Source organism: Pundamilia nyererei, unplaced genomic scaffold (genome assembly GCF_000239375.1).
Source record: "Pundamilia nyererei isolate P.nyererei 1_Seehausen unplaced genomic scaffold, PunNye1.0 scaffold00189, whole genome shotgun sequence".
NCBI classification, from domain to species: Eukaryota; Metazoa; Chordata; class Actinopteri; order Cichliformes; family Cichlidae; genus Pundamilia; species Pundamilia nyererei.
In genome coordinates, this window is record NW_005187590.1 from 765,031 (window position 1) to 771,209 (window position 6,179).

Here is a 6,179-nt window from a genome sequence, read left to right on the forward strand (position 1 = left end):
GTTAATTGGGTTTGTGAGACGGCCACTGATTTAAGAACACAGTTGTATGAAAGAAGCAAAGACTTTATTGCATACTCTCTTGCTGTGAAACAAAGTACAGACATGATGAACATTACACAGCTGACCATCTTCATCCGTGGAGTGGACTCAAATTTGCGCGTTACAGAGGACATTAAATCAATGCACTGGACAATGACAGGAAAACACATTTTTGAAATCATATGTCAAAGTGTAACTGACATGAAACTGCCCTGGGACAAACTTGTTGGACTTACAAAAAAGTGGACTAGTCGGCAGGATGCAAGTAAAGATGCAGGTGGAGAACTGCACTGGTGAGTTAACAGCATATCACTGTGTCATACAACAGGAAACGCTGTGTGGTAAAGTCCTAAAAATGGAGCATGTAATGAGCACCATAACACAAACTGTAAATTTTATCTGAGCAATTTCAGTCTTTTATGGAGGAAATAGATTCAGAGTTTGCCGACATTTCTCATCATACAGAGGTCCGTTGGCTGAGTTGGGGAAAAGTTCTCAATAGAGTTTTTTAGCTCAGCAAGGAAATCTGTCAGTTCATTGACATGGCATGTATGATGCAGTATAGACATTTCAAGTGAAGCTGCTCTTATGGGAGTCACAAATGCACCAGTGCAACTTGCCTCACTTTCCCTGTAGCCAAGTAATGTTGAACCAAGTCAGTGCAACAGTGTTCCCAAATGCGGACATTGCTGATAAATTGAGTGCACTGCGCACTGAGTTCGCACGGCACTTTGGTTTGGTTCAATTCAATTCAATTCAATTCAGTAATAATAATAATGGATTGCATTTATATAGCGCTTTTCGGGACCCCTCAAAGCGCTTTGCAATACCACTATTCATTCACTCTCACATTCACACACTGGTGAAGGCAAGCTACAGTTGTAGCCACAGCTGCTCTGGGGCAGACTGACAGAGGCGAGGCTGCCATAACGTGCCATCGGCCCCTCTGGCCATCACCAGTAGGCGGTAGGTGAAGTGTCTTGCCCAAGGACACAACGACCAAGACTGTTTGAGCCGGGGCTCGAACCGGCAACCTTCCAATTACAAGACGAACACCCAACTCTTGGGCCACGATCGCCAAATCACAACAAAAGTCGCCTCAAGGCACTTCATAGATACAGAGAAAAACCCAACAATCATATGACCACCTATGAGCAAGCACTTTGGCGACAGTGGGAAGGAAAAACTCCCTTTTAACAGGAAGAAACCTCCGGCAGAACCAGGCTCAGGGAGGGGCGGGGCCATCTGCTGCGACCGGTTGGGGTGAGAGAAGCACAAAAAGAGAATTTCGAACTGCTTCGCAACCCATTTACAGTTGACATGGAAACTGCACCTGTGCAGATTCAGATGGAGCTGATGGAGCTGCAGTGTAATGGGACACACTCAAGACAAAGTACGACACTGAAGGGCCCGCACAGTTTACTGTTCCATTCCTGAAGCAATGCCCCAGCTCCGTCTACATGCGGCTCAAACCTTATGTATGTTTGGTGGCACATATCTCTGTGAGAAGCTGTTTTCAGTGTTGAAGGTTAACAAAACAGCACACAGGAGTCGTCTCACTGATGAACACCTGCAGTCCATCCTGAGAATCTCTACAACACAAGACCTCACACCAAACTTGAACGAGCTTGTCATCTTAAAAGATGCTAGCTTCTGATCTAGCTCTGACAAAATGGCATAAGAGCAAAGAAAATTGAATGTTATGATTTGTTGGGGGTTTTTTTTACTTTTGCTGAAAAGCAGAAATTTTATTTATATTTACAATTTGTTTTTTGCATCATGTTCATATTTTATAGTTTGAATTTGTATCATTTTGACAGGAGACATTTTTATGAAGAGCAAAATATTTTAAGTTTATTTTGTTTTTTTAATATATGGCATAATAGCAACAAAATCTCATTGTTTTGATTGTTTTGATTTGTTGTTATTTTAGCGTTTACTTAAAAGCACAATTTTCATTCATTTTTTCTGGGGTTTTTTGGCAGCATGTTCATATTTCTAACTTGCATAATTTTTACAGGATATATTTTTATAGAGAGCAAAATATTTAAAGGTGAAGTTAAAAGTTTATTTTTTCCAAGTTTATTTATTCTGGAATAATATTCCTGTCTGTTTTTATTCATATTTATATGTAAAAAACATTTTTTTAGTATGTTCAATAAATGTTTATCTTGTTTGGCCCGCGACCTAAAGTGTGCCTTGAGTTTTGGCCCCCTGTGCAATTGAGTTTGACACCCCTGCCCTAGGGTGTCTCCAGCGGCTCCATTTTTCCATTTTTCCAACACAGTCATTTCATTATTCTTTATTTGATGTTAATGGGGTTCATGTTTTCATTACTGATTGTGCATGTACTTTTTCTTACTTTTTTGTCAGTAATTTCTGTTCATCTTGCTGATTGTATTTGTGAAAAAAAGAATACTAGCTATGACAAACTTTGATGAGGTATCCTTTCTTTTTCCAGAACCTGCAGCCGAATGCCCCACTTCACCTGAGTCCTTAAAGGATAGGATGTACTTCCTGGATACGGAAGAGAAAGAAAAAGAAGACTTGTGTGTTGGATCTTTGCCCCAGCAACGAACTAATATCAGAGAACCACAAAACAGAATGAAGCTAGAGGATAAACCACACAGACTGAAACCTCCGGACTAATCATTATTAGACCCAGACCTGGACTACCAACTTCACCTGTTTCTTCAAATATGCATCTGTTTTGGCTCATTAGACGCTAATGGTGGTAGCTTCTAAATTATTCTACATTATTCCTGTCCAGAGAATAACTCTTAGTAGACCAAATACAGCTGACATTGTGTTCATACCCTGCTGTCTAAACTTTTTGATGGGCATCAACTCTTGCTTCACATTCTTATGTCAGATTAAAACTTTTCAATTAGCTCATTTCCACAAAGTACGGAGCCCTACAAACCAAGAAAATGTGAACATCAGCACATTCATATATAGGTGATTTACAAATTTCTCCGTTTCTAGACTGAGAAACAGGAGCAAAATACATATACTAGTCATGTCTATAATCACAACATTGCAAATAATAGTAAAGCAAATAATACAGTTGCTTTATTACTTGTGCTGTCGTTGCAAGACACGCACTCAAGTAACATTAAGTTGTTACCTGACTATTAGAGGAACATTTGCAGACTACATCCTATAGGTTTTAGGTAAATTTGGGAGGACAACTCTTTTTCATATTTCCATAGAAAAAGTTTTGGAACCTTACACAAGCACCTTGAGGCAACTTGCTGTGATTTGGTACTATATGGAATAAAATGGAATTGAATTGAATTACTTTTCCTGACATAATAAAATCCTCTCACAACATCAGAAAATTAAAGTTTGTGAGGTTCTCTGCTTGGGTAATAAGTTTACAGTCCCTATTGTAACAACAGATCCATTCAGAAATAAAATATCATACGGTAGAAGGTATGAGCTCTGAGAAATGGTCTTACTGATGTGTGGTGTAGTGATGTGCTTACTTTGAAAAAAAATTCAGTAAATGGGTTTTTGAAAAAAGGATATGTGCTTCAATGCAACATATCTAGGACGGCTTTCTTCCATTTGTGCAATATCTCTCAAATTTGAAATGAAGCTGAAAAAATAGTTCATGCATTTATTACTTCTGGGCTGGAATTCTGGAATGTGTTATTATGTCCTTAAAATGTATTGAAAAGCCTTTAGTTGATCCAAATTCTGGAGCAAGACTACTGACAGGCTAAAAAGACAGAGCAGGAAGAAATACAGAAATGAACTTAAAATCCTGCTCCTCACATACAAGCTGGTGAATAATCAGGCCTTATCTTGTCATAATAGCCTTATAGTGCAATATCACCCCATTAGAGCACTTCCCTCTCTGACTGCAGGCTTACTAGTAGTTCCTTGAGTATATAAAAGTAGAAATTGAATGGGAGAAAGTAGAATGGGAGGCAGAGCCTTCAGCTTTAAGGGCCCTCTTCTGTTGAACCAGCTTTCCAGTTAGGATATAGAACACCCTCTATACTTTTAAGATTAGGCTTAAAACTTTCCTTTTTGATTAACCATATAGTTAGGGCTGGATCAGGTGACCCTGAATCCTCACTCAGTTACTCTGGAATACGTGTGCTGGCGGATTCCCCATGCTGGGGATGCATTAAGTGTTTTTTCTTCAGTCCTCTTTTTCACCTCACTATGTGTGCCATTATTAGTTATTATGAATTTCTGTCTCTCTTCCACAGCATGTCTTTTGTCCTGTTTTTCTCCTCTCCCCAAGCAGCCACATCAGATAGCCACCCCTCCTTCAGCCGGGTTCTGCAGGAGGTCGCCAAAGTATTTGCTCATAGAGGGTCATTAGATCGTTAAGATTTTCTCTGTTTCTTTGTGTTATTGTAGGGTCTTTACCTTACATTATAAAGCACCTTGAGGCAGCCGTTGTTGTGATGTGGTGCTGCATAAATATAATCAAATTGAATTGTATTGAAAAGGAGATAGAAGAAACATTGTGGGCAAATAGGTTTTCAAGTAGTTTGAACTAAGAGTGATGTCTCATTTCTTTCTAATCTGATACCAAGTAACTTAATGTGCTTTGAAAATCAAAATAAAAAAGTGTATTTCAAATTATACCTTGAATAAAAGACATCATACTACCTTTTCTTATTTTTTAATTATGAAAAATTATCATACAAGAAATAAAAAATCTGAAAAGTCAATGGTTATATTTAAAAATATTTAATTAACAATCACTCAAAACACATGTGACTGACTGAAAATAATAATAAAGCTGGGAAACATTTTATAAATACATGTTATCATCTTACTATCCTTACCTAAACCTTGTTTTACCCCATGTATGTTGTATTTTTTAACGACACCTAGCCTATATAATCCACTTTAAACCTTACCTGACTAAATCTGAGCGAATTGGATTGATGTGAGGTGATCTCTGGGACACACTCCAATCTAAACTCATACATCTTTGTATTATATCATGTATTTATTTCATTACTTATTTCATAACCATGTTAATCAGTGTACATTTGAACAAATGGGAATTCAGTAGTTTTAAGGATGAAGTGAATTAACATTACTAAAACTCGACACAAAAACCTAAGCCTAGACATTAATCATTTTCCAAAATTTATCAACAGTGCTACACGTCGCCAACAGCTCCACATTTTCTCCCTCTGTACCTGGATAGTGCAATGTCAGACTTGCCCTTTACAGCACCTGTCCCTCTCCTTCTCTTCAGTTCGCCTCATCATAATCTCATCATATTCGGTGTTATAATTTGCTTTTGATAGTATATGACAAGGTTTGTGGTCTTGCCACGTGTCACAAACCAAGTCTTGGCTGTTTATGGAGCTGAAAAAGCTCCGCTTATGCGTATGCTTATGATCAGCCATTATTGTCAACTGAGGGATTGAACGCACATAAGCCTTGATGCATTTACACATGCATATTTCACATATCACAATGACAGAGGAAGAAGTAGTTCCTACCAATCATTTAGACGATCCAAATAATATATTTATTTTCCACTGTGTTCCTGTTAACTACAACCAAAAATTTAGCCCAAATGACTGCAATATTAATATTTTAATATAAAAATCTGTTTTAGAACATAAATATCTGGATCAGAAGAATCAATATTTCAATATCGATTCGATTTGATTTTAAAAGTGAGAACACTGTCATTTTAACACATTAATCTCTGTTAAGGATTCCTAGGGTAGACACCTGTCAGAATCGCTTATTCTAGGTAAAATAAAAGCTCTTTATGCATCTTCACAAAGAAAGGTTTGATTCATTAAGAGACAGTTTTCTGCTAGTAGACTATAGGAGATAGAATAAACTTCTTGTGCAAATACATTTTCAAGCAGTTTGAACTAAGATTTTAAAATTATACTCAAAATGAAAAAAAAACTGACAAATTTCTGGGAGAACAGTGTTGTTTCAACACACGAACCGCTGTTAAGGATTCTTAACATAGACACCTATCAGACTCTCTTGTTCTAGGTATAATAATTCAATTCAATTCAATTTTATTTATATAGCGCCAAATCACAACAAAAGTCGCTTCAAGGTGCTTTATATTGTACAGTGGATCCTATAATAACAGATACAGAGAAAAACCCAACAATCATATGACCCCCTAT